Here is a 15,682-nt window from a genome sequence, read left to right on the forward strand (position 1 = left end):
GAGGAAACCAGCCTCCCTCTCTCCCTCCCTTCTACTCACCCACACACAGGCTCTACTGTGGTTCCAAGTCAGAAGCCTGAGCCTGAACTTCCGGGGCAGCAGCTGCTGTCAGCTGCCTGTCTGGGCTTCCTACCTGGCCCCAGGGCAATGCCAGGAGCAGGGGAGCCTTGGGACCTGCTGGCTCCTGCCTTCCCCTTCACTGCTATGAGTCAGTGGGGCCTTGAGAAGGAAAACTAGAATTTTATTCTCCTATTGGGCACCTTGTCTCTATTTCCTCACAAATTTGCCTACGCTGGATTTGCTCCAGTCCAGTTACTGTCAAGTCACTTCCAACTTTTGGTGACCCCATGTGTGTCAGGGTAGAATCCTGCTCCAGAGAGTTACCAGCAGCTGATTTTTCAGATGTAGATCGCCAAGCCTCTCTTCCAAGGTGCCTCTGGGTAGATTCCAACCTGCAACCTTTCAGTTAGCAGACGAGTACATTAACCGTTTGCCCTAACCAGGGACTCCCTGGATTGGCTGCAGGCCCAAAAGGCCTACAGGAAACAGAGTATTTCAACTTCTGGTATGGATCCTGCAACCTTACCTCCTCTCTGGTGGACTCACCCTATAGGAGAGAAATGGAGCAAAGCTCCTGGCTGGGTCCAGGGGTTTGAGCCAGGAGGCAATAGCATCATTATCTCCACTTGGTAGCCTTTATACAAAATGACAATAGCTCCCTCAGATTGGGGCCTTCATCATATTCAGCCCCCTGCCAAGCTCCTTACCAGCATCAACCCTGCAACAACCCTGTGATAGGCCAGATCCTCCACCTTACAGATGTAGAAAGTAAGGCTAGACTAGTTAACTAACCTGCCCAAGGTCAACTGGCAAGAAAGCAGAAGAGGGGACCTTTAAACCAAGGTTTTTAAGTTTTACATCTGAATTGCAATAAACTACAGCCATCTCCCTAATTCAACTCTCCATCCCACACTGCTTTAACCATGTAGAAGGGACTATCTCAAGCGTTTTCATTCTGAGTCCCCCAACCTTCAAGTGAATCCCTCATTCTCCACCATAGGCCCAAGCACAGTCAGTTTCCTTGATCATAGCTTTGGCCTGTGGCCCTGACCTCAGGCAGCCTGGCACTCGATATGTAAGTTCCCTTTGGTCAAAACAGAGATTCCAAGAAGGTGTTTGCCCTTGGCCAGCTCACATAAAAAGGAAATCATTGGGGTGCTTCCCTGACATCCCGGGCTCCACAGAGGTTATTTATAAAACGTGTCTTTTAAGACTTCCAATTAGCTGTGGAATAGGCAGGGCAAGTATTATCTCCATTTCACAGGTAAGCAAACTGAGGTTCAGGGATGTGAAATGAATTGCCCAAGGTCACACAGCTATTCAATGGCAAAGGCAAAACTAAAACCCTTATCATCCAAGTGCACCTTATGATTCTGGCTTGTTCTCTGAGGCTCAAAGAAAGATCAGTTTGAAGTTTTCCGACACCTTCCTTTTTCTAACACAGAATGTGCTAAATGCAACTATGGAGAATGCCTTCCCAGAAGCTGGCCTTGCTATTCCCACCACTTTCCAGATGGAAAATTGAGGCTGTAAGGATGGAGGGGTTAGGACCATTCTTCACGGAGTAGTAAAACTGGGAGGGGAACTCTGGGACCTTCCCAATGTCCATTCTAGGGCCCTGACCACCCCCACAACTGCTGGCGAGTCACAGCTCCCTCCCTTGGCTTGGGAAACATAATCCCACCCCCACAGCTTCTGTGCACAGAGCAGATGTTGCTGCAGACAGAACAGGGCCGTCCTATCATCTGTGCTGACGTGGGGCCAGATTTGCACATACTCCGAAGAGGACCTGTCAAGTAGTAGAGCCACAATTTTTCATTTCAGGCTTGCTTTTTACATTTTATACCATTGTGGCATTTGGCAATATTTTGGTAATTCTTTTTCTAACATTAAATTTTAAAAGACCTTCAAAACCAATCATCAGACTTTAGGGACACCCCACTTTGGGTATTGTGGGAGGATAGCAAGCCAGAGCAGTCAGAAGGGGAAGTGGCCTCCTTTGATAGAACCCTCCCAGGTAAACAGATGATGTGACCACAGGGCAGCTTCCCAAACCCTCCCTGGGTCTCCAGAATCCAAAACAGGTTCACCAACCAGCCAGGGGAAGGAAATACCTTATGAGGAAGATAAAAATGGCATCTGGACAGGAGATCATTATGTATGCAGCTAACTCACTCTGAGGCCACAGGGCCCTGTTGGAGGGTGACCCCCAGCTCTTGCCACAGGTCACTCTGCAAAGGAATGGGGGAGACGGACACTGCTCGGCCACACGCCAAGCTGCCCTGGGTCTGCTGGCCAAGAGCAATTAGTCTGGGGACAAACTCTCCTGCCAAGCCCAGGTGCAAACACTGCAGAAGTGGCCCAACTAGCCTGAGTCTCCGGGGGCTTCTTCAGGAGCAGAAGGACTAAAAATAACCTCGGCCTTTGTTGTAGGCAGGCTGACCACAGAGATGGAGCTGATTTCAGGGAAGCCGAGCATGCGTGAGGGTCCCGCTCACCGAGACCTCCCCTTTGGGCAAATGATTTTTCCAGAAACATGTCAGTTATTGCGCTGCTGCTGTTGCCACTGCTGCTGTGATTCAAAGACAACCCAATCCACTCCAGCCCGTGGGCTGTCTTCCAACACAGAGCTCTCGGAATCCGCGCCTCCCCACGTCTTTCTTCTCAAAACATTTTTGAAAACAAGAGTCCAGCACGTACTGGGGAGCCTAGGACACAAAAGCAGCCCTCAGGTGGAGGATTCTGAGTCATTGCCACCCTCATCAGAAATAATCACATCAGCCTAATTATCTGTTTAGGTAACAATCATCTCTCCCCCATCCTAAAATTTCCAGAGTCAGGTCTCGGTGGACAATGGCAAATATACACTATAAGGAAAAGAATAAATTACTTGGGACAGGGATTTTTAGTGTCACACCAATACTGAAGGGCTTTTCTGAGCCACAATCCGTTGTATTCAACAGTCAGACACTTGACTGGGCAGCTGTCACTCATCTTCCTGGTTCTGGAGTGCCACCAGGAAAAGCTGAACCAGGCCCCTAGGCGCAGGTTGGTTGGGAGGCAAATTGTTAAGCAGTTTACTCTGTTCATAGGCTGTGACTTATCTCACCTCAAGGTCAAGAACCCACACAGCCTGATTTCTTGCAAAGCCTCTCCTGATAGATAGCAATACTGACCGGCTGAGGTAGGGCCCCAGTGTTATCTTCACAATGTTTTCTCCCATCCCTTAGTGTCTCCACTTCCTCATCAGTGGGTCAAGACCACCCAGGCTGTGGACACCACTGGCTATCTGCTGGGATTCTAGAAAGCAGCTTTTCTTCCTCTTCACAGAAACCAAGGAACAAGCAGGGATTCCAGGGCTCCACCTTCAAGATGGCCTCCAGGCTCCAAGTCTAAGAGTTTCCAGGTGAGGGTTGTAATAAATAACAACTTCTCTACAACCCTTTGTTCTCTGGTAAAAGTTTAGGGTGAAGCGCCTCTGCTGGGGGTGGGGAAGGGAAGCTATGTGAAGATTTCTTAGAACATAATAAATAGAAAACACCAAATTACACACGTAGGACTGATCAGTGGTCACAAAACCGCTTCCCTTAAAATGGGAGCCAGTGAGAGGGCTGTGGTGCTAGGGTGAAAGTGACAGGGTTTCCAGAGGGCTAGGGCTGGAATTGTTCTTTAAAAGTGCAAGATCCTTCTGGTAGAAACGAGGAGGGGTTGGCTGAAGTGCTGAAACCTGTGTGTGGGAGGTAAGTAGACACCTCGGCCTCTTGGTTCCACATGTCCATGTCCCTCTGTGACTATTACTTTCCTTACTGCTGGTCTGTCTGGATATATGGGAGTAGGGGCTTGATCTGGTTTGAACTGAGCTCCGGTTCAGCTCTCCAGCGGCAAGTCACATTCTGTGACCTTGGGCCCTAGGCCTGGCAGCCAAAGGCTGAGGCTTTTTCTTTGAGCAGTTCCCAGCATAAGTGGCAGCTCCAGCTTCCTACAATAAACAAGATGGCGTGAGTAGCAGCCCCTCTTCCAACCCTCAAGCCCCACCCCAGTGGCCCTAAATTCTTATAAGCCCTGTTTTCTTTTGACTTTCACGATCCTGAGACCAAGTCCCAGTCCTGGAAACATGGTGGAGTCCGTTGTTCAACAGACAGTAAGTCCTGCTCAGATAATAGTAAGTGCTCCAGGATGACTGGCTGCACTGCTGTGAAGACCCACACTCCTGGTCATGCCTCTAACCTAGCTTGTCACCTGGCCTCGGCCAGTTCCCCTGGAAGCTCACACTTCCCCACCGTCTCAGCCTCACGTCTGTGAAGTATCTTCTTGGCCTTGAAGTTGAAAATTCAGCTGGTTGAACTGTATCTCAGTTGCCTCACCTGTAGAATGGTAGTGGTCATACCTACCTCATAGGGTTGTGATGATTAAATGAGACAAGACATGTAAAGCCCTTAGCCCAAGGCCTGCACCATAGTGAGGGCTCAATAAGTGGTAGTAGGAGTAGCTGTTGTTGTTGTTATTGTTGACTTCATCATCATTACCTTCTGGGGGCTCAGCCACTGGGGGATTTAGGCAGTACATGTGGTAGCCACGGTCACAGTCATCACAGAAGAGTAGCTGGTCCTGATGGAATACAGAGTAGGTGGAGAGAGAGAGAGATTGAATTATTTAGGACCTGTTCCTCCAGATGTATTCCCCTAAGTCAACCTCCCTAAGTCACCCCATTCCAGGCCCCATTTAGAGTCCTCACTGTCCCTGAACATGTCTTGTGCTTTGTCCACACCTGGAATATCCCCCTCTACCTCCCCAATTATAAAAAAAATTCTACCCACACTTTAGGAGTCTCTGGGTGGCACAAATGGTCAAACACTTGACTGCTAGCCCAAAGGTTGGCAGTTTGAACCTATCTAGAGGCACCTCAGAAGACAAGCCTGGCAATCTGCTTCCAAAAGGTTACAGCCATTGAAAACCCTATGGAGCAGCTCTACTCTGCACACATGGGGTTGCCATGAGTCAGAATTGACTCAAGGGCAACAAACAATAACACTACACCCAGTTCAGAGTTCTGCTCCTCCTCCAAGAAACCTTCCTTGATCACCGCTTAAAGGGATTCCTTCTGAACTCCAGAAGCTAATAACTTACTCTTCCCTAAGGGCAGGAAACTAATTTTATGCATTTTTTTATTCCTCCATGACGATTATTTAGTGTATAGGATGTACTTTAAATGTTTGAGAGTTTTAATTAAATTCCTCCAGGCTTCACTCTTTACATCTGTGAAATGGGCAACAACCATACATCCATGACACCTCAGAACTTTCAGGGCTTCAGTATATGAATTTAAAGAACTATAAGTGATGCCATGTATGTCAGTGCAGAACTGTGCTCCACAGGATTTTCTATGGCTGATTTTCAGAAGTAGATTGCCAGGTCTTTCTTCCAAGATGCCTATGGGTGGACTCGAACCTCCAATCTTTCAGTTAACAGCTGACCACATTAACAGTTTGCACCACCCAGGGATTCCTCTGTGACCGTGTAATACTGTAAGTCCTTCAACTCTCATAATTTACTATGCCGTAGTACAATTATTTATCTGTTTGTTGGAACCCCAAGGGCAGGAATAAGACCTTATTCATCTTTGTCTCCTTGGAATATACTAAGCATTTGATGAATATTTATTGTATCAACAGACAGGCTTATGTCCTGAAGGTTTGGCTTTGCTTTCCCCCCTCACCCGGCTGACCTATAGAAGATCTAGAAGGTATTTAAGGTATTGACTCATTAAAATGGGAAATGAATTTCAAGTTAAGACTACTAAATAAAATGCCCTTTACTAGGCTTCAGACTGGTAATATAAATGGGAGAAGTGAGTGCCCAGATAAGGCAGGCATGCCCCACTGGAAAGCATTCAGAATCAAACTTTATGTGTATGGCTAAACAAAATGATTTTAGTGCAAGGGCCATAATTTGTATCTCCTAAGTGTAAAACTATAAACTATAATTCCTATTCTTCTTCCCCATTCAAAGTTTCCTTTCTGTTTGCTTGTTAGCCACCTGGTCCCTTTCAATACAATTCTCTATGAAGAACTAATTTATTTATTTATTAATTTATACCAGTATGTATATTTCTTTTATTCTTTGGGTTATAATCCAATACTTTCATTATTTATTTTTTGCTCTAATTGTCCCAGCTTTGGCCATTGGAAATTCCTTTAGGTTGGCTCCTGTGTCCTTTAGACATGCCTCATCACTTTTTGAGTAATTCCTTACTTTCTGGCACCATAAGATGTTCCAAGCTCCTCTTGTATCTCTTCTGCCTCAGCCCTGGTATCAGCCATTTCTCCAAGGATCCCTGGTTCCTTTTATTGGAGAATGGTATTCAGAAACCAAGATCTGGGTGCTATGCACACTCATTGCTTCTGGGTTGTCATTCCTTCTAGGTCCTCCCAATAGACAGAGTTAAGAAATAAAATGTATATGTAGCTATATGTGCATATATCTATATTCACTTCTGTATCTATCCATATGTATATATGTGTGCCTATCATTGATTCTCTAGGTTTTTCCAGACATGTTATCATATTAAATAGAGAAAGTTTTACTTCTTTGTTATCCATTCATATGCATTTAATTGACTTTTCCTGTCTAATTGCATTAGCTAATATTTCTAGAACAATGTTGAATAGTTGTATAGATAGTCGACAGTGTTATTGGTTCCTGCTCTTAGTGGAAATGCCTCTAGTATTTCTCCATTAAATAAGACAGTGGCTTTAGTCCTAAGGCATAAATATTTTATCACATTTAGAAGGTATCCCACAGTTTCTATTTTCTTGCGTGTTTTGATCACAAATGATTTCTGAAATTCCCTGTTATTTTGGAAACTGATAAGTAAAGGGAAGGACTCAAGCATTTATCCTACTTTTTCTATATGCTCTATACCTGAGTTAAGGAAATATGAGGTTTGGAAAGTTTTTCTTTATAGAATTACTCTAGCTAACAAACAAAGAAGGAATTATAAAATAAGAATGTCACCATTTTGCAACCCCTAATTAAATAATCAGTCTAGTTGATGAGCCTCAATAGCTGCTAACTTCACAAAAAGAGAGAAACCTGATATAGTCAGTAAAATACAGAAATATAGTCCTGGGAAACTCTAATGAACAAATGATCTGATTTCTTCAAAGAAAGAGAGAGAGAGTAAGATGGAGGGAAAACCTATATATTAAAAGAAACTTTAAGGACCTATCAATTAATTGCAATGTATCGTCCTTATTTGGATCCCAGTTCAAATACACAAGCTGTAATAAAAACATTTATAAGACAATTAAGGAAATATGAATGCTGGCTAGATGTTTGATTATATTAAGGAATTATTGATTTTTTTCACTATGCCAATAAAAAGTAAGTCCTTATCTTTTGGAGATACATATGAAATATTCACAGGTGAGATGATATATGACTGCTATTATGTGGGGGGAGGAAGTAGCATTTATGAAACAAGATTGGGCATGTATTGGTCATTGTTAATGCTGATGTTGGAGTACATCAGTTTTGTTATTCTCTCTATCTTTGTATATGCTTGAAATTGTCCATAACAAAAAGTATTTTTTTTTAATTCTGAATTTATTACATTTAACATTTAGACCGGATGAAATCATGCACTCTGGAATGTCGTGTAAACAGTCAAGTACATCCCATCCATCGGTAGTGGTCACCACTGTCAATCACTGAACTTCCAAGGTTCATAGCCAGGGAGCTCCTGAGTTCCAAAGTAAAGGGCAAACGGCCAGCAAGGCAGCCTCTGGCCAACATCTCCTGCATCTCTCTCTCCACAAGCACAAAGAACACCCAAGGTCTCCATACTACAAGGGTCCCAAGAGTCCTGGGGGCAGAAAGCAAGTGGAAGATCCTGACTGACATTTTCCCCAGGAGCCCAGTGAGTAATGACAGCCCTGCCTTCCTCTCCACTTCTCAAAGGACTCCTCCTTGGATTTCGCTCTCCCACCAGGGAAAGCCCCAAAACTTACATCATTCTCTGAGGTCCCACAGAGGATGCAGGATTTGCACTCTATGCACTGCCACTTGTAGGTCTTGACGGCCTCGGTCATGTTCAGGGTGAACTGCAGGCAGGTTGGGTGACCTGGAGGAAGCCAGAAAGGGCAGCATTAGGGCCAGAGAGTCTGACCTGTTACCCCTCACCACCACTAACCAAAAACACATCTATGCCCAAATCAGGGAGTTAGCACGTCAGGAGACAAACTGGGGGCCTCACCACCACTTCCTCCTCAATTATATCAGGTCAAGGTCTAAGGGGAGAAAACGGGCACTGTCCTTTTTACTGGTGATAGATGCCATCCAAGACCCCTTACCCTCATAGCATGTGCCCCCCTAGCTATAACCAGTTGAAGAGGACAGAAAGTGGGGATCAGTGAGAACCAAAAAGGAAATTGCAGAGCGCCCAGCATAAGGCAGCGCCGTGAGAGACACCAGCACCATCTTCAAGCCCCAGCAGCAGCTGTGGCAGGAGCAACACATAAGAGCAATTTGGAGCTGGAACTTCTTATCCAAAAAGTTTTTCACATGGCCTGGGGGCACAGGAAATAAGGTCAGATGGATCATGTATGGTTTCCAGGGACAGTGCCAGGGGCAATATGAGGCACTGCAGTGTCATCTAAAGTATCCATGCCCATGCCATGAGGCTAGCAAAAGTTCCGAACAGTAACAGGGACTACAGTAGGAAGTGTCTAGGCCAGGATGGTGAAGAAGTGGAGCTTCAAAATGAAAGGCACACCATAGCCAGACGTATCCTGAAAAGACCAGTCACTGTTGTAAGTCTTTCCTCCATCCCAGTATCATATTGTTTAGTCAAGCCAATAGCAAGATGAGGGGCATTGAGCCAGGACCTCTGAGCACATAGTCCCAATGGACCAACATCTGAGGCTGGACTCCATCCTCAGCCATAGCTCACTCAAAAGAGATATGCCAGCAATAAGAGGACAACTATGATCTGTAGCAAGGGAAGACCTTTGACTTCTATTTGGTAGGAAAGGGAAATTTGAATGATGCTCCCAGATTGCCCAGTGCTATGAATCAGACAGGAATCTGCCCAAGGCACCCAGCACAGAGTCCATTACTGCCTCTCTCACAAAGTAATTGACAGCTTTGCCTACTGCTGGGGATTCAGCATTCTCCAGAGCTTCCAACTCTGTGATACCCACTATGCAGTGTGTCGTGTTGCCTCATTCATGTGAAGGACTGTATACTTTAAAGGATATGGCAGACAGGGGGTACCAGTTGGGGTTAGCTGCACCAACCCAGTGCCCTCCACAGACAAGTTTGGATCCCATGAGATCCCCACGTCCCTTGGCAAAGTCTCATCCCAAAAGGAGGCCCCCATTTCCTCCATTTCAAATCTTCAGAGATCTGGTTATGTCACAGTCATTTGAGTAAAATATTTTCTACTCAGACAACCCTTCAAATTTTGGACTCTAAAATACAAATTACACTACACTGTCTCTGAGAGGGTGAGGGTAGGGGTGGAAATAACTTGTTGGTGGGGGGGACATTTAGCAAATAGCAGGCTAGAAACATCAAGGACAAGGCTGATCTAAAAGCTGTCCAAGGACTTCTTAGATGACATCCAACTTAGAGACTCCCACAGCTCTTGGACTAATAGCTCTCTTAAGGTGATGCTATGGCAGTGGCCCCAAAGAGAAAGACGCCCAACATTAGAAGCCTGGATGAATATCTAGCTGGGACTCTTTGAAAGCATCACAAAGATATGCCTACGAAGGACACTGGCCAAAGTTGTTTCCTTTTCTGAATTCTTAGACTCAGGAATGCTGGGATGGGAATGGGAGAGAAAATGTTGGAGTCTGAGATTCTGGGGGTGTCCAGGTTCTCTGACAAGGCGCCACTGGGAAGGTTAAAGTCAAGACCATGAAGCATGTGTCCATTTAGTCAAGTTGACTTTGCCTAGTTCCTGATCTCAGGCCACACCCAGCCACAACCAGTCAACTCATAATTGCTCATTAATTTAACAAGTATCTACTGAGCACCTACTAGGCCAGCCACTGCACTAGACATAAAAAGTACAGCGAGCAAGACACACACAAGTCCTTCTCGTCTAACCAAAGAACCGTAAATTAATAAACTACGCAATAGCTATTTACTCACAATTGTGTGATAAGTGCCATGAAGGAAAAGCATAATTGGCAATTAAAACAAACAAGAGGAGGACCTAATCTAGTCTGAGATGTCAAGGAAAGCTTTCCTGAGAAAGATCTTTAAGCTATACCTCTGGATAAGAAGGAGTTAGCTGGGTAGGAGAGGATTCCAATCGGGGGAAACAGCACACGTGGAGACTGAGAGGTGAAGGCATTTGGCAAATTTAAAAGAAGGGGAAGGCCAGTGAGCAGAGGCTTGGTGAGCAAAGGGAAAGGAGCAAGAGGTAGCTAGAGCCAGGTTACATGGGCTATCGTAGCCCTTACTCAAGGATTTGGGGCTTTAAAGTCACTAAAGGGTTTTAAGCAAGGCAGTACATGAATCACGTTGTGTTTTTAATGGCGCATTCTTTCACAGGAAGGACCTTTGGGGTGATGAAGCAGTTCTATATCTTGATTGAGAGTGGTGGTGGTTACAGAAGTTGATAACATAGCACTATACACATACATACATACACACATACATGCGTGCACATAAAACAGGGAAAATCTGAATAAGATATGTAGATTGCATCAATGTCAATTGCCTGGTTTTGATAATGTACTATCAGTGTATGTGTGACGTTACCATTTGGGGTAACTGCGTGAAGGGTACACAATACCTCTCTATATTTTGCAGCATCCTACAAATCTTCAATTATTTCAAAATGAAAAGTAAAAAAAAAGCTGTTGTCTAGGAAATTTGTTGGGTGGGGAGGGGCGGGCAGGAGAATGCAGAGATGTAAGACAGGAAACTAGTTAGGAGGCTGATGCAGCTACCAGGAAAGAGACAGGGATAATTAGACTAAGTTGGAGATTTGAGAAACATTAAAGATATAATTGACAGAAATGACAATTGTTTGGATGCAGGGAATGTGGGAAAGAGAGCAGACGAGAAATAGCCCAAGTTTTTGACCAGAGAAACTAGGTGGATTGCAGTAAAACTTACTCAGATGAGGAGGACTATAGAAAGGGTATGGGGACCAAATGGAGGAGGGAGAGGATACAATCTGTTTGGAGCATGTTGAATTTCAGGGAGTCTGTGAGGCTTCCTGGTAGAGATGTCAAGAGGCCAGTTGATAGAGTTCAAAAGAGAAGTATGAGCTAGAGATATAAATTTAAGAGTTTTTGCTAAGTAGATGGTATTTGAAACCATGAGAATTAATGAAACTATCTAGGAAAAGGGAAGAGGGGAGAGGAGTGGGAAAGGAGAAGAGAAGGGAAGGGAAGGGAGAAAAGGGCCTAGGACTGAGCTTCGAGGAACTCAACCACTTAAATATCAAAAGAAAGAACCAGCAAAGGAAACTGAGAAGGATGACTAGAGAGGTAAGAAGCAAACTGGGCAAGTATCAGGTCACAGCAGTCAAAAGAAGAGATTTTGGGAAGCAGAAAGCAATCAGCTGCATTGACTGCCACAGGTTCTTGAGTTTGTCATTGCTCAGTAAAGACCCTGAGTGAGGGGAGCGTTGACAGATCAGAGCAAACGCTGCCCTACGAAGAATAACACTCTTCAGTAGTGTTCTCTTCCCTAGGAAGAAAGGTCAGCACATTCCAGAGCATGACATGGAACTCAGCAGCCAACTGGGCATCTGGAGCTGCCTCCGGGTGGGGGTGAGGGGGTTGCTCCACGCATCCAGCAACATTCCACAAATATTTATTGAGAGCCTGCTCTGTGTCCAAGTTCTCTTAGCCCAATGTGCTAAGCTTTGAAGACAGCTATCCTCTGGGATAGCTTCTGACCAGCGAATGGTAGCAAGTGGGCTTTGCAAACTCCCATTGAAAGTCTCTGAAAAAATTGTATGGTTTTTCTCTGTGTTCTCATCTTGGAAAGTCATTAGCATCTCTAAAAGACCTTCAAGCCAGAAAGAAGGGAACTAAGCTCTCACAGCCTCCAGCCCCTTGGTAAAATGCAGGACTAAGAAGAGTCTCAGCTCTGGCTGCTGAGCTCCTTCTCAGAACGCAAGACATCACTTATGTGCTGGAGAAAATCAGGGAATAAAAATAATATTACAAGCAGCCATCAAACAAACAAAAAAATCAAACCTGTTGCCATCGAGTCAATTCTGACTCATAGCAACCCTATAGCAGGTGCAAAAACCATGCCCAGAATGAAACCCTCCTCTCTGTGCCACTCTAACAGGTGAGCTATCTGTTGCGTGTCTCTCTAAGGAATGGAAAAATCATTTACCAAATAAAACTGCAAGAATAAGACATCTTATCTACCACGAAAATAACTTAAAAAATGCACACTGTTGGACAAAAGGAAAAGTTTCTAAGGAAAGTGCTAAAAGTCCATTTCAAGGTCTCACTGCTAGAACTCTTTATTTTTTCCCAGAACTAATTCCTAAAGTCCTTGGAAGTGAATGGATAATAGATTCAGTCTTCCCAATTCAAGGGTGGGAGAAAAGAAAGGTACATTGCTATAAAACAATTTACTTACGGTCGCTTACTACTTACAGATTCCTATCTTAATCTCTTTTTAAAGTTAATCATTCCCCAATGTACGTGCCTTAGAAATCTAGATTTTTTTTCATACCTCTAGTTTTCTTAAAGCAAGGGAAACCTGTATTGCTATTTAAATAGCCCAGTGTAGTGAAGAGAAGACAATCCTTCCCAGGTCCCCCGGGGTGAGATGATTCAACAGGACATTTATAAGATTCCAATTACCAAAATGAATTTAGAAAGTGGTGCCATGTGCATGACTCATTCCAGCCAGATCATTAAAAACCAAGTCCTTCCTGAATGTTCCTCCAAATTTGTTCTCTCAGGAGGGTTCAGTAAATCTCCTGCCACGCGTGTTTAGTTGGCCCAGTAGTGAACTTGGTAAGAAGATGCATTCTTAATCCAGCCTTGTTGTTGTTGTGTGCCGTTGACTTGATTCCGACTCAGAGCCGCCCTATATGTCAGAGTTAAACTGCTCCACAGAGTTCTCTAGGCTGTAATCTTTACGGGAGCAGATCGCCAGGTCTTTTCTCCCGTGGAGCAGCTGGTAGTTTTGAAGCGCCAACCTTTTGGTTAGCAGCCGAGCACTTAACCATTGTGCCACCCTTCCAAAATTGCCCAATCCTCCCTAGAGATTAAAGCAGAAACTGTAACCCATGGCCACCATGTGCCAGAGACCTAACTGCTGGACAGGGTCTTCAGACAATGGGGATTTGGCTTCAGGGTGCTATTTCAACAGATAGGAACAAAGGGGAAACCAATGGAGCTTTGGAAGCTTCTCAGAAAGAAGAAGATTGTTCATGAGGCTGGGAGAACCTGGTGTTTATGGCACTACAGTCAACTGAGCTTAGTAAAAAGAGAAAGCAGGAGTCTGGAAGCAGTGACTGCTGTGTTGCCACTGGAAGGACACATCTCATGCCCTGACAGAAGAACGCCTGTGCAGAGACGCTGAGAAGGGATCAAGGGATGGTAAATGGAATTTCTTGGCGTTTGCATGAGAAGGCACACACACACTCAGGCAAAACCAGTGCCAGTTCCATATCTGCAGCTGCCAACGTCCGCACATGCTCACACACAACTGCCCCCACGCATGGATATTTCCAACCTTTTCGGGAAGAAAATATCTAAATATACCTTGCTGATTAAGCTCGCATTATGATTGTGACTTAGAAGCTAACACAAGTCATTAACCAGCCAATATCACTCTATAGAGATTCAGCCCAGTAAGAGAAACACAGCTCATTTTCAACAAACTCTGGGCAAAAAGAAATATACAAACTGCTATGACTTGTGTCTCTTACATTATGAGCCTTATTAAAAGAGTTTTTTATTTCATTATCCTCGGTATTTAATTTGGACTAGGCTAAGCAACATCACTGATTAAATTAGAACTCCAGAAAAAATACATTCTATCACTAGGTATGTGCTGAAAACATAAATAAAGCAAATACAGATAACTGTGGTACTAGCGTGGTCTATTATTTATTCATTGGGAAATTATAAACATCTAATTATACTTTATTACCTTATTTATCAATGTTGATCTCTTAAAAACTAATTTCTTAGGAATGGAGAAGCTAAATACCCATGGTTCTTAGGCAAGTTAGTGCAAGACTCAAATTGTGTTCCTTGGTTTGATGCCTTGTTTATATAAATTACATTATATAAAATGCATAGAATCAGTTCCAATCTGAAATAGCACCAAAAACAAGTCTCTATGGACTCTCATTAGAAAATAATTCAGCTCAAATTTCTAATAGTTCTCTACATTCATACAAACATTAAATTTCTAATATTTACATATTGCAAAAATATGTAAGAAGTTTTAGTTAAAGCTTTTATGCGAATTACAGTCAAATCCAAATTATCCATGCTAAAGAGTAATTTGAGGAGAAAAAAAAATATTACTAGTTCACTCTGAGAGGCCATCTCATTCAATCAGATTCATTCGTTCTCATTCATTCTCTCCCTTCCCCCCTCCCTCTCCATTCTACTCCCCATTTGAGACCCAGCTGGCCAGGTAGAGGGACAGGCTCTGAGTCACTATGCTTAATCTGTAAAGAGGTGAGCCAATTCTGAGCGATCAAGAATTCAACCCCTTTTACACACACATTATAATAAATATGTTAACCAGGCACTGCTTCTTGGAGTGTGTTATTTATCAAGCCCTGCTTTGTAAACCCTCTGCAATAGAATGCAGGCTCCCCTCTTATCTGCCCTGACTTATTTAACACTAAGACATCTACAAATCAATGACCACAATGGCACTCCAGAAACACCTGAGCTCCCTTTTTTTCTTGCGATTTTTAATGTACTTCAAAGAGGACAAAGAAGAGAAAGAGAATGGGAATGACAAAGACCAAACAAACAAAACACATTAAAAATAAATGATGGTGTGAGCTGGCTGCCTTTTGCTTGGGCAAAGCACCTTAATGTGCAGCAAGTTCAATTCATCTTAGAGGTCTGCTTATCCTTCCCTTAAAGCTGTCAAACTCTACACCACCCAGATACCACATAGGATGCAAACCACAGGGATTGTTGCAGTGATCATTATTATAAAGAATCATACACAGCGCATTCATGCAAGAGCATTAAGGGCACTTTTAATGGGCTAAACAGTTAAGGGTTCATGGTGCCATTCTCAAAGGACCCTAGAAATTTTCCAAGTTTTCGTGGTCAGGTATGGTCCAAGATAGAGTCCCCTGGAAATGGACCCATATCCATCTATAAACCTGTGGGCATTATGGTTAATTTTCTTGCAGTGAAATAATGGAATGAGGTAGCCTTGACCTGGATTTATATAACATACCTGACTGGGTCAAGCTGGGGCTGAGGCACAGCACTAGAAAGATATTGACAGCCACAGTAATGGCCCCAGAGCTCCTAATTAGTCACTGCAGCTGAGGACGAAGGATAATTTATTCATTTATGTATTCCTTCAACAATGTTTGTTGAATAAATAAATGTGGTAGGCACTCTTCTAGGCACTAGGATAT

Source organism: Trichechus manatus, unplaced genomic scaffold (assembly GCF_000243295.1).
Source record: "Trichechus manatus latirostris isolate Lorelei unplaced genomic scaffold, TriManLat1.0 scaffold00010, whole genome shotgun sequence".
NCBI lineage: Eukaryota > Metazoa > Chordata > Mammalia > Sirenia > Trichechidae > Trichechus > Trichechus manatus.